This window comes from Leptinotarsa decemlineata, unplaced genomic scaffold (genome assembly GCF_025532065.1).
Source record: "Leptinotarsa decemlineata unplaced genomic scaffold, Ldec_3_MD MMD2_tig00000199_RagTag_RagTag, whole genome shotgun sequence".
NCBI lineage: Eukaryota > Metazoa > Arthropoda > Insecta > Coleoptera > Chrysomelidae > Leptinotarsa > Leptinotarsa decemlineata.
In genome coordinates, this window is record NW_027412544.1 from 4,217,634 (window position 1) to 4,232,456 (window position 14,823).

The following is a 14,823-nucleotide window of genomic DNA, read 5'->3' on the forward strand; positions in this document are numbered from 1 at the left end:
TTCTCGAAAATTGTACCTAGTAATCTCTAGAACATTCAATTAGGGTATAAATAGAGTGTTGTTAAACGTTAAGGGAAGTTCACAGTTTTAGTATTGTTCAAGTGTCAAATTGTAATAACGTATCCAGTAAAGTTCTTGTCGTTTTTGTGAATAAATTGATTTAAAGTCCCCACAAGTGTTTCAATACGTAAAGTTCGTTCGTGTGTGTTTGTGAGTATTTCCCGATTTCGGTTCGTATATATTTTATTGTTACATTTTATATTTTTTTAATAACACTGTTCTGCTGTATTAAATTTTTATTTCCTTTAATATAATTTTTATGAATGCATATTCTTTTGGCAATTATCCCACTAGCGCGCCTCTGGCTCAGTATTTATCCGTCGATAACAATGGACAAATCCCTTAAAACAAGGTGATACCTACCTGCTCTTTATGAAACGACATAATTTTGCAATGCGGACTAGGGAAGTGACAGAATTTATTGACGGATCACCCTGTAGCGCTTTTGAATACTTAATGAGATTTTATTACTCTACACTCTTTTGAAATAGACTATAACTCTTGAAATATTCAAAGATAAGAAGTTGAGCTCCTTGTTTTGTTCGATTTCTACTGTGAACTCAATTTTTTTATGTAGACTATTGAGAAAGTTTAAAAATAGATTGATTTGTCTGTTTGAACCATCAAAACCAACCAGTACGTCATCAACATATCTGATCCAAAACACAATGTGTTTCTGTGAAAGGGGAATATTAAGATTGCGGGTGTTTTCTAGTGTGTCCATGAAAATATCTACCAGAATGGGACTTAATGGTGAGCCCATAGGGAGACCTGAGTTCTGCAAGAAAATATTATTATTATATTTTAAGAAATTTTGTTTCAGACATGTACCAAAGAGATTGCAAAATTCGGTAGTTATACATGGATTTGTATGACTCTAATATGTAGTTCACGAGAGGACGACATTCGTCTATTGGGATGTTAGGAAACATGTTTTTTACGTGGAACGATACTAGTTTGATATTATTTTTGATATTCAGATTTGATAGTTTGTCAGCTAGGTCTACTGAATTTAGCACTGTGTTTGAAAAATTAAATTTTGTTAGGTCTCTGAATCTTGAATTTAAAAATTTAGACAACTTACTGGTTGGGATATCTATACAGGGCTTTTCATGATGAGCGTTAATTAGCCGTTTCTGACAAACTATTCAACGGATCAACCTGAAAATTTCACAGTATGAATAAATCAATATGACCTACATGCCTGAAATATTTCAGACGAAGCGGCGTTGTCGATTCTACTATAAAGTAGCGGCTTCTTTGATTTTTCAAATGGAACACCCCGTATATAATATCATATTATGATTCATTATCACTTTGTCAACAAATTCATATACTATTTCCTTATATCTATCTATTACCGTTTAGAAGATATAAATTAATTTCGATATTTTTTTTACCAAACATGAACTTTTATAAATGCTGATAATCTTGAACTCTCTTGCACTAAAACGATCAAATTTGAAATGGAGTGGAGTGATACTATGAGGATCTTCACTCCGAGTCATATTTTCATTTGCCTCACACAGGGTCTTCAAAAAATGCAGATGTTGTATATGTTCATTTATATTTCACACTGTATAGGTCATATTTTACCGATGTGTGTAGACAGTGAAGTCTGTCATTCTGTTATCACTTTTGTCATATGCATTTTTGTAATAAAGTATTACGTATTTCTTAACAAGAATTTACATATACAATAGTGGCGACGAGGACGGGATAGAATAAAATGGATTCTGAACAATTCAGTATCCTGATTAAGACTCTAACGGAATCATTACAATGTTCACAAAAATCCAGTTCCCCAGAAGTTATTACTTTAGAACCTTTTTGCGAAGAAACGGAAACGTGGGACATTTTCATCAAGAGACTAGAGAATTTTTTCAATATGAAAAATTTCATGGGTACCTTGGCAGAGATTGACAATAAGAAGAAAGAATAGTTGATACATTCCATGGGTACAAAAACATTACAACTTCTATACAATTTGACTAGTCCTGACGATCCGAAAACCAAATCATATGATTCTCTCCAAATTCTAATTAAAGAACATCTCCATCCCAAACCCAGCGTAATCGCGGAAGAAAATCGTTTCACAAGAAGAATACAACAAGAAGGTGAAAGCATTTCCGATTTTGTAGCAGATCTGAAGAAACTTTCAAGAAATTGTGACTTTCAATGTCTTTCTTGTAATGCGTCCACCGCTGATAAACATCTACGGCAGCAATTTATTAGTGGACTGAAAAACTCCAGTTGGTTGGAAGAACTAATTCAGCTGAAATAACCTAACAATACTTTTTCGGATTGTGTTCAAACAGTACTAGCAATGGAATCGGCTCACAAAGATTCGTAAGAAATTCAAGCATTACAATCATCTTCGATGTCAATATCTCAAAATCAACTGAAATTCAGTCAAAACTTCAAAAGGTCATCTCCGAATCCGTTCAAGCGTTTTTGTTTTCGATGTGGTGATGAATCGCATTTAGCAAATGTCTGTAAACACGTTCGTTCACATTGTGGAAGGTGTGGTCGAGTTGGACATTTAGATGCAGTTTGTAGAAATGGAAAACCAATGACAAATCATCCAAGTGTCAAACCTACCAAGAAATTTGTGAAATCCAATAATCAGAATCAGATACATCCAGTAACTCAACCAAGTTCTAGTGAGGTTATTGTGGAAAATGATTCTGATGATGAATTCTATTACATCAACAATATCGTAGACTGTGTGTTACCAGAATCTAAGCGAAAACAGGATACATTTCTCCTTGATGTTCAATTAGATCATAAACATGTAGAAATGGAATACGATACCGGAGCAGCAGTTTCTTCTATATCTTATGATACGTTTAAGGAGCTTTTTCCCAATAAACAGATTCACACAAGTGAACTTCCTTTGAAGACTTACACAGGAGAAATAATAAAACTAATTGGATACTCAACTTTTGATATCAGTTATTGTGGACAAAAAGTATTGGCTAACCTATATATATTACCTGGTGAGGTAGAACCTATTTTTGGTCGTGAATGGCTCAAATATATAAAAATTATTCCACCTGAAATTCATCAGGTACAGGACGGTATATATTGGTCAGAAAATTCGAAATCGCAAATTTTGAATGAATTACGAAAATAATTCAGTGCAGTTTTTGAAACTGGAATTGGTAAAATAAATAATTATGAAGCCAAATTATTTCCTCAGGATAACTCTGTACCAATTTACTGTTCTGCAAGAAAAGTTCCATATGCATTGCAGAAGAAGGTAGAAGACGAGATAGACCGCCTGGAAGAAATAGGAATTTTGACAAAAATTGAATATAGCGAATGGGGTACGCCAACAGTTCCAATTGTTAAGAAAGATGGTACTATTCGATTATGTGCCGATTATAAGGTTACAATTAATAAAATTCTCAAAGATGATCGATATTTAATGCCTAATGTGGAAGATATATTTGCTACAAGTATGATTGGTGGTAAGCTTTTCACAACTCTCGATATCAGAGAAGCTTACCTTCATATTCCTATGGATGATAATAGCACCAAAATCCAAGCTATAACCACAACGAAAAGAGATTATACTGTTAACCGTCTTATGTTTGGAACCAAGGTGATACCAGCAATTTGGCAACGTTACATTACAAGAACGTTATCCGATATACCGGGGGTATGCGTTTTTCTGGATGATATCAAAATACAAGGAGCAAGTTTCCATGACCATCTTCAGACATTAAAAAAAGTTCTGAAACATTTGCAAGATGTTGGCCTAAGAGTTAGAGAAGATAAATGTAAATTTTTCGAGTCCAAAATTACTTATCTGGGACATACTGTATCTGACAAAGGTCTAGAAAAGTCTCCAGAGAAGATCAAGGCAGTAGTCAATGCAAGAATTCCAACAAACACATCTGAGCTGAAGAGTTGGCTGGGACTAGTAAATTACTATAGTAGATTTCTCAAGAATCTAGCGACGAAACTATCTCCACTGTATAATTTACTCCAGAAAAATGTTACTTTTCAATGGACAGAACAATGTCAAAATGCTTTTGATCTTATGAAACGGGAAATTACATCAAGTGAAATTCTCTGTCCATATGATTCTAAGTTACCATTAGTACTGGCTACAGATGCAAGTCCCTATGCGCTTGGAGCAGTTCTCTCCCATATAATGCCGGATGGCACTGAAAGACCGATTGCTTACACTTCCAGGTCTCTCAGTAAATCAGAGAAAAACTATAGCCAAATAGACAAGGAAGCTACTTCGATATTTTGGGCTTGCAATAAATTTTTCCGTTACTGTTATGGGAGAAAATTCTGACTGATCACCACAAACCATTAGTGTCCATTTTTCATCCAGAGAAGCATCTTCCTAGTATGGTGGCTACTAGAATGCTTCATTATGCTCAATTCTTACAAGGCTTCGATTTCGAAATTTCATACAGAAAAAGAAAAGCATGCGAATACAGACGCCTTATCTAGATTACCAGAAACCGCAAACACAACACATACTTCCATTGATACAGTAGCACATTACCAATTACAACAGTTGTTAGTTCTACCAGTAACGCATACTGAAATTGCCAAAGAAACGCAAGCGGATTCTATTCTAATGAATGTCTACAAAATTTTACTTGAAGGAAAGAGAATCACAGAAATTGGATACGTTGGTAATGATTTGGAATTTTCACTTACACATGGAGTTATTTTAAAAGGTTCAAGGGTGGTTATTCCGACCACACTACGGAGAAAAATCCTTGAAGAACTACATGAAGCTCATACAGGTATAGTGAAAATGAAAGCGCTAGCCAGATCTTACGTCTGGTGGCCAAAAATTGACTCCGATATTGAGCAATTAGTCAAAAGTTGCATACCATGTCAAAGTGCTCAAAATAAACCGATGAAGGTACCACCTCACTGTTGGGAATACTCAAGCTCTCCCTGGCAACGAATACACATTGACTTCGCTGGTCCTTTCATGGGTAAATATTTCCTACTAGTAATAGATGCATTTTCTAAATGGCCAGAGATCATTTCCATGACTTCTATGGTAGCTTCAAGAACAATTTCCATTTTACGTAATCTTTTTGCCCGTTATGGTCTACCAGTCATTTTAGTTAGCGACAATGGTCCAACATTTAGATCTCAAGAGTTTGAACTGTTTTTGAAAAGTAATGGTATCCTGCACAAGTACTCAGCACCATATCATCCGGAAACAAACGGCCAGGTTAAAAGATACGTCCAAACAATGAAAAATGCACTGAGGAAATTGACATCTAACCGAGACAATTTGGATTGTAAATTGGCCAACTTTTTAATGCAATATAGAAAAATACCAAATTCAACTACGGGAATGTCACCTGCCATGCTTTTTTTACAAAGAGAAATTCGTACAAAAATTGATTTACTCAGATACATTGAAAATGAAGACAACAAAAATTTAATTCGACCTCAAATGAAGTATTTCATCCTTGATCAACGAGTTCGAGTTCTGAATTATGATAAAAGCTCGAAATGGAAATTCGGAAAAATTGTTAAAAGAGAAGGTTCACTGCATTATTACATCGAGGTTGATGGTAAGTTGTGGCGACGACATTTGAATCAAATAGCGCCAACAGAGGTAGATTGGTCGGATAATTACAGAAATATCCGATGTTGCTCTTACGGAAATATATCACCCAATGAAGGCATTAACATATCTACCACTCAAAGCTCCAATCAGGAAACAACGGAAATGGACAATGAACAACAGGAAGGGATTTCTATTTCACTACCGGAGAATGAAGCATCAATTTCTTTCTATTCATCTATAGAAAATTCGGATGGCAATAAAGATCAACAAACGAACACATCAAATACTGAGAAGAGCAATCAAGCAGTAAGGCGAGGTACGCGAGTGAGAAAACCTGTGCAAAGATTAAACCTCTAAATAAAGGGGAAGATATATGTTGTATATGTTCATTTATATTTCACACAGTATAGGTCATATTTTACCGATGTGTGTAGACAGTGAAGTCTGTCATTCTGTTATCACTTTTGTCATATGCATTTTTGTAATAAAGTATTACGTATTTCTTAACAAGAATTTACATATACAATAGCAGATACTTTGATCTCATGAAAAAATGAGTGGAACTCAATTTTTTCAAAAGGAACACCCTGTATATTTCAACATTTTTGAGCTCTACATCCAATTTCAGATCAAATTTGTTCAGATAATACTATTTCTATTTTGAACCGTTTTCGAGATAAACTGTTTCAAACGGAAATTGACATGGTTTCCTTGTTCATCACTCATTTTTGTAAAACAGATTTCGTTTGATGTTTCTCAATTAGTCACAGATAATACAATGAAAATATAATTATTAAAATACTCCTCAACCATCGAATGAAACTTCTCTTCGAACAATAGTTTTATTAACGCTGAAACACGAACTGAAAATACTAAACCCATAAATTATTGAGTTAATTTAATCGTCAGTGTATTTCAGAATATGTTCAAACACATCTCCACCTCTACTTGAACAAACATGTAATCTCTTCAAAAGATTGTCATGTGTAGCGCTTCTGATCAAGTCTGGAGTCAAACTATTGAAAGCAGTTGTAACTCTCGAATTCATATCTTCCATTGTTGTTATTGGAGTAGAGTAAACCGCACCATCCATTTGGTACCATACACGTTCTCTTCCTGGTCTATTATTTAAAATCATTTGAATTCCATTCCTCAGTAAATCTTCATATTTTGATGCATTCAGCTAGTTCATATGTATTACACGGCCCTTCAACATCGCAAGGTATTAATATCAGTATTTGTTCAAATTGTACTTTTCATATTAATGTTCATATTAATGTTTCATATTGATGTTTCATATTGATGTTTCATATTGATGTATGTAATACATTTGTAACAGAATTTAATTGTATCTATATCTATTGTTCATAATGAAACTTTCTTCAAAATTGAATGATTATATTTTGTTTATTGCTATGTGGCCGAAAAAAATCGTGTTAAAAATATTTTTAACACACTACTTTTTAAACATCATTTTTAAACAAGACTCATCCTCTGACGGAAGCAAGAAACTCTTTGGAAGGTTCGAAATAGATGAACATTTCAATCAAGCAGACCACTGTTATAATATTCATGCAGTCATTGTTCACTGTGGTTGAATTTAGTCATTATTACGCCTTGGTCAAAGACGAAACGGACGATAGTCGTGTCACGAAGTGTTCTGACGATGTATTGACGCTATTAGAGCCTCTGGGGATACCCTACATTTTGTTTCATGAGAGAGAGAGAGGACATTGGCAGATCAAGATCTTCAGATGATGTGATGCTGCAGGTTTTTCCGGGTTTTCCTGCAGCTGAAAAAACAAATGCGCCACTGGAATCAATGAAGTCGCCTCGGAGCGCCAATGAATTTTTATTGTTGTTTTTATTTTTATCGTTATTAATAAAATATTTTTTGTCTTTTAATACTCTTGACAACCATTAAAAATGTCACTTTTAATGACAGTTGTACAAAAATTATATTTTTTTGGAGTGAAACGTCATGAAACAGTTTAAAGTGGTACATAGGTGAAATCTGTATTGAGAGAGTTATCAAAATTTGTGAAAAAAATACAGGTGGGTATTTGAAAAAAAAAATTGTGAGTGTTGCCCTAGGTAAAAGAAACGTCGTAAGAGTGCTTAATGTTTATCGATGATAAGTCCATAACCCACAATTATATTGAGTTGTGAGTAAAATCACAACAACATAATGTAACCTTCATGAAGTTCAATCAAAAACGTTTTGAATTTCTGTCATATTCTGTATAATAAAGAAACCAGAGCAGAAAAAACACAATCAACGATTTACATTTTTGTCGATTATTTCAAGAGCGGCTCACGACAGACTGGATTTTCAAAACTGATTCCATTGAATTCTAAAAAGTACTTTTTTTCAGATTCAATCAACATCGTATCTTCTACCGAGATAGCAATAGTGTGCAATTGAATTTGCCACCCGGTATGTCTCAGAAAAACTCAAATAAGTGACATGCTACTCCATATCCAGTATCGATACTCCTAACGTAACTTCTCCTCAGTAACAAGAAATGAAGTGGATTGATGAAGATGCAATCCAATTTAAAGCGCACTATGCGAATAGAATTTGTGTATAAGCTGCTGGTTGAATTACGAGTATTTCGTATTTCGACACGTGCAACACAATGCATATTTTTAGTAGGTGACAGAGCTTGTATCATTACGTTTACATCGAAGCGATTATTGATAGCCACCGTACCATACAATAAAATAAAAATCTTCCAAATTAGAATGCAAAAGAAGTTTGAGGTGTTTTAGGACAAGTCGAGACACTGCCGTCTTTTTAGAAATATATTTGATTGACCAAAACGGACTGTGAAATAATTTTAAATTTTTGATATGTTTAGCACTGGAAATGCTACTAAGGTGTTGATCTACCAACACTAGTTACCGCGTCTTGCATGAAGTTTATCGAATAAACTTCGATATAGGTTTCCAGATCTTTTTTTTTATGGCTGTGCAACTTTCGTAGAGATCGTTCCTTGCAAGTAGCCATCGATTATTCTCTTTTGGTTACCTTTACCACCAATGCAATAGTTTCCCAAAGATCCATATTATCCCCAAGCCTCACTATTTACTGTATATCAGCGATCTATTAAATCTATTAAAAGCCAGATATTCAAAATGTTGCTTTTCTAATGACACGACACTTGTCATATATTCGCCGTCATTCAAAAGTTTTACAGCTCATAGGATCTGGAGGAAATTTTGGCTTTGATGAAAATAAACAAATATAATTTGACTCTAAGTTTTCTTCAGAAATATAAATGTAGCAGAAATTGATGGTAATGATAATTAATCAAAAGGCACAGAATTCATCTAGCTGCGTCGAGTAACATACAACAGATACGGTGTATACCAGTTAGGGTGGCAGTGTTCCATGTGAGTACAATTTATTACCATTCATTCAAAGTAGAACTCATGTGAATGATATCTGATTCTTATTCCTCCACAAATGTTTGATATACAAACTGAATAGAGAAAAATATCTTCTGTATAATTCAGTGTTCATATAGAAGTATTTGTTTCGAAAGAATTTTTTTCTTTCGTGTAATTCAATGTTTATATGAAAGTAGCTGTTTCAGGAGAACTTTCTTTCAGTTTGTGTCTGAAAGTTACTTCTTTGCATGATCTACACATCCATGTATAGAGTTACTTATTTTCAAATTGATTAATCCTTCCTTTCTTTGGAAGATTCTCTCATCCATTTTTTTGTATCAGATGGAGTAGTAGAAAGCCAAAAACTTTCTTTCCCAAAAAAGATACCGATACATCTTGATATAGTCGCGTTACTGGATTATCAAAAACAGCTTCTCAGAGAATTGAAACCCTATTAAGAACTAAAACTTTTATTGCTTTCTACAACATGGATTGAACCTTCTAGTTGCAACGAGTAACCCTGAATAAATAATGTCAAATTGAGGCCTTGAAAAATATGTAACACGTATATACAGGGTGTAACTAAATGAGTGTAAAACATTTAAGGAGGTGATTCCTCATCGAAAAAAAGATAAAAATCTTTTATATAAAGAAATTTCATCGAAGCATCTCTTGTTAAGATGGTGAGGCATACGTTCAATTTTTAAGAGAAGTGCATCCACTACTGCTGGAGGAAGTTCCTTTGGACGTCAGAAGGGATATGTTTTTATGCATGATGGGGCTCCCGCCCAATTTAGTCAAGTAGCAGGTCAGCATTCAACTGAAACATATGCAAATCAGTGGATAGGTCGAGGAGAACCACAGAACTGGCCCGCTCGATCCTCGGATCTCAATTCTCTCCATTTCTCTATATGGGGCCATTTACAGCATTTGGTTTATCGTACTCCTGTTCGCGAAGAAGAGGACTTAAGAAACCACATCATCGATGCGTGCAGGGTAATCAGAGAGACTCCAGGAATATTTGAGGGAATACGTGGCTCAATGCGCCGACGTCTAGACGTATGCGTAATGTCTGAAGGTAGACATATGGAACATTTACTATGATTTCTACATTTTGTGTGTTTTGTTATTAATAAATCAGTTTTGTTTATTACACTTTACGTTTAATACAGGTAATAACTACAAAATAATAATAAATCTAGTTCGCATTTATGACGATGTATCTCTGTAGTTGTTCGTAAAATAATTTGTTGCTGCGAACTGGTTCATTTTGGGCAAAAAACCCAAGAGATATTTTTTGTTTAGAATGAAACAGGCTATCGGTAATAAATTTTTAAATGGTAAACAAATGATAAAACAAAAAGTTACATTGGAAATAAATTTTAGGGGTTGCGTTTTCCACCCCTTACAACCATGGGGTAAACCAAATAAATTACTGGCTAAGTGTCTTTTTGGTAGTAAGAAACGTAAGGTTGATTTCAATATTGTTACTTCTTCAGTGGTTGTGAAAGAAATTGTTATACAAATTTTATGTACCCCCTTTAAGGGGCTGTAGCTTAACAAGGGATGCTCCAATGAAGTTTCTTTATATGAAAGATCCTATCTTTTTTTCGATGAGGAATCACCTCCTTAAATGTTTTACACTTATTCAGTTACACCCTGTATACTCCAGTTTTCAGGAAAACACATTTCTATGTAATTCTGTATCCAACCCTGTAAATTTAGGTTGTTCCAAAAGTTTCGTTCGTTTTTATGAGTTTGTGAATACGAATTCAATTCATTCGAAATAAGTACCATTTGTATCAGTGCACTTCTGCTAACGTAACACTAGTTGAATAATTGTGTCAGCATAAAAATTTTGTGATCGGGATTCGATGAAGTCCGCGAAAGCCGTTTTTACTTGGCCCTGATTGGCCAAAGTTCTACCGGTGAGAAAGTTATCAAAATGCTTGAAAAGATGGAAGTCGGTTGGCGAGAGGTCTGGAACGTATGGTGGATGAGGCAAAAACACCAGCCGATGACCACCATACAGTAACCATGATCTTTTTTTGGTGGGTTTTCGCCTTTCGGAACTGCCTGGCTGGCTCATCGGTGTCCAACCACTGTCCTGAACGTCTTCTGTTCTTATAGAGGATACACTTTTCATCACACAAGACGATCCGATCCAAATAAAATCATTTTGGTTTCGCAAAAGCAAAGAAGAAAAGTCCTCGAAACGTGACAATTTCTTTCGATGGCTCAAATCGTGGAGAACCCACTTTTCGAGCTATTTGACGTTTTAAACCATCATAACCCGTATGGGAGCTAACGCCCAATTCTTTCGCCATCCGCACCGTTTGTGGTGGGTCAGTTTCCTCGTCCTGGATTACTTTAGGTCTATCTCTTCGAAACAGAAATCTCTGGAACGAAGTTTCGCAAACTAACGTCAAACAGTGCTTTCATTACCACTATCATTGCCAAACGCCTGGTTAATTTTTCTGTCAGTTTCGGTAGCGCTTTGCTTCAATTTAAATTCGTGGAGAAAAATTGATCGATAACCAATTAACGACATGATATAGTAACGAGCTGAAAAGAGACAAAAAACTGAAATTCATAAGAAAATTATCAGATATGGAGCTACAAAAATATATACCATTAAAACCGAAAAAACTTTTGAAACAACCTAATATTTCAACAAATTTTTTGCAGTGATTTCATCTACCAAACCCCAAATGTTAATTCCTGCCATCAATAATGCTTATATCTCCAATATCGAGGGATGAGGTATCCATTCCATCAGGGAATGAATATGAAAAGCCACCGTTGGTGAATGTACTGGACTGGAATTGCTGAGAGGTTTTCTGGATGGTTTTCATTAGTATTTTCATTAGAGCATGAAGAACTCAAATTTCAAACTAAAATTTGGTATTTCAACCTAAACTATCCTAAAATTCAATCAACAGACCAGTGCTCACAACCGGACCATCGAAGGCAGTTGGGAGTGGCTTGAACAAAATTTTGATAAGCGTGCTTACATAGCCAGATCATCACTGGCTATGCACATGGTCATAGCCAGATAAATTCCGCCACAAATCCGCCACAATAAGTTGGATCCATTCTTGGAGCTAATTAAAAAGTCAATTCAAACAAAAGTTTATGTAAGTGTTCAGCATTAATAAAAATTATTGTTTTTTCATTTCTTTGCCGTAACAACATAAACAAAATGTGATTTATTTTTTATGAATTGGTAATAAAGACATTCATTTATCAATTATCAATAAATATTCAAAGATTAGCTGACAAATAACAATTCTATCAAGCGAAAAAATTACAATGAAATTAAATAATAATAATAATGATAATATTTATTTGCCAAATCTTCTTAGAATTATTACATTGATTACTGAAAAGCATAAAGGCATCCTAAGTACATTTTTATATAGTGAACAAATGAAAACGATTACCACTTAGGTTCATATGGAACCTGTCTGTGGAAACAAATGTTTCTTTGTTTCGTCTTATGAGAATCATGATTTTTCTTCCTCATCATTTTATCAGTTTACAGCCTGTTATTTCGAAAATAATTTATTTTTAAATTTTCTAATAAGCTTATAAGAGAAAATTGAAACTAATCAAGAAGAAAATAAAATAAAAAATGAATCAATTTGCTGGGTCTGCAATGTTTTTGACGAATTGTCTAGTGTGTTCAAGAATCCATTTTTTATGTGTTTCTTCATCAGACCAATATTATTAAGTGTTTTAACTGAGACAGGAACATGATTTAGAAGTTTAGCTCCAATATAGGTCAAGCGTCTTTGACAAATTGTTTTATTTGCTCTTGGTATCTGTACTGCTGCAGAGTTTGGTGCTCGTGTTATTCCATTATGGGGTAAGTTTTTCAATTAATTTCTATTTTCCAGGAGAAATGTGATAATCGTTTTAGAAAACAGTTGCCTTAAATCTAAAATTTTTGATTCTCCATAGAGCTGTTCTGTTGAATAACGGGAGCTTTTATTATATATAATTTTCAAAATACATTTCTGTATTTTTTCTAGTGAATTTATACCACCCCAACCAGTTATACCATATTGTAGAAGAGATTTTACAAATGCGTGGTATAATATTTTCAATTTGTTTAGGGTTAGTATATTTCGGAGCTGGCGAAACCTGTATAGAAGTCCTCTTAATTTATTCTTCAATAAACTTGAATATCACATATGAGAAAGCTATCTATGTGAGTACCTAAATACTTTGATGATTTAACTAACTTGACATTTTTGGAGTTGATGAGTTGATGTTGATGTTTATATTTACATATTCTGGTAAATATGACTCGTAGGAAGTGAATGGAAGTCCTTTAGTTTTTTTTCAAAGTTGATTGTGAGTGAATTTGCTCTAAATCATTCAGTTAATGATTCCAGATCGCGTTCAGCAATATTTCTAACTTCTTCCCATCCATTTGCGGTATATAGTATAACAGTGTCATCAGCAAATGATTATTATTTTCCCACAAAATTGTTGAGAAAATAATGAATTCAGATATACAAGTAATAAGATAAGACCTAAGACGGTTTCCTGAGGCACACCATAAGATACATTTATTTTTTCACTCAGTGAACATTGAACAATCAACAAGAAATGAAAATTGAAAATTGAAAGATTTCAAACCAAGTTACAACAGTTTTTTGCCTAATATAATTTTTATTTTTCAGCTAATCTTTTTAATTTTATTGGTGTGAAATAACTTGGCTTGAAATCTTTCAATTTTTCATTTTCATATCTTGTTCATTGTTCAATTTTCAATTGTTGCTGTATATTTTATTTCATTGTAATTTCAATATTTTTTGCTTAATGTAATTGCCATTTTTCAGCTAATCTTATCGATTCTTTCATGGATTTTATATCATTTTATATCATATTAGACAATGGAAGTCCGAATTAATGAAATGCACCATGAAACTTTGTCATCCACTTTCAAACAAACATTATTATTATTATTAATTTTGTTTACCGTAGGCCTTATTATTATTGATATCTAGGAAAGGAGGTTCAAAAATTTCATGTAAAAAACATAAAACAAAAAAACAAAGTGAAAAGATTTTATTCCATCATAAGTTTTTACGCTTCATAAAAATATTTTACTGATGATCTATAAATGACTTATCAATTTTGCGTTCTTTAGGTTTATCTATGAACATATTTACACTATCTTTTGTAAGAAATCTGTTGAGGGTGTGTTTTATCATCTCTTTGGCATTAATTTTATCTAGATGGAGTTCAATAAGACGAAGCTCTACAGTATTCTGAATGTCAATAATTCATGAGCTTCCTAAAACATCTGAACACGTTAATTCATGAAAGCTACCTCAATTCACCATCACCTGCTCCCCATTTCTGAGCGAATCGTCCCTCGACACATGCAACACGTGTTTAACGTGGCCTCTTCCGCGTGCTCGGTAACGTCGGAACGCCGCGGTGGCCACTTGAAACGACGCCGCGCCGGGTGTTCGCTTTCAACGTTTCAGGACCGACCGCTAACAGCTCCGCAGCTGAATTCGACTGAAACGGGCCGTATCGAAAGAGTTCTCTCGAAGCCCGCCGAACCGGAGCACTGAAAGCGATGTTGCCAGTGGCCCGGCATGAGGCTTCTGCTGCGAAAAAATTGCAGAAGATTGAGAGTATAATTTGGTTACATTTTAGGACAGGTTAGCTCAGGTCTTTTCCAGTTTCACAAGGAAGTAAGAACCGTTATTTTCGGCACAGTTGGTTACAAACATATGAATGGTAGACGTACTCCAAAAAGTTACAAGGGGGCCACTGCGCACATT

General features: G+C 34.4%; 1 protein-coding gene across 1 annotated transcript in view; it reads right to left on the reverse strand.

The window, feature by feature from the left end:
* btsz (bitesize) overlaps positions 1–14,520 on the reverse strand; it is a 414,949-nt gene extending 400,429 nt beyond the window's left edge. The window contains 1 exon segment of the mRNA XM_074172806.1: positions 14,361–14,520. The gene's annotated coding sequence lies outside the window, so the exon portion shown is untranslated.
* Positions 14,521–14,823: the final 303 nt, after the last annotated feature.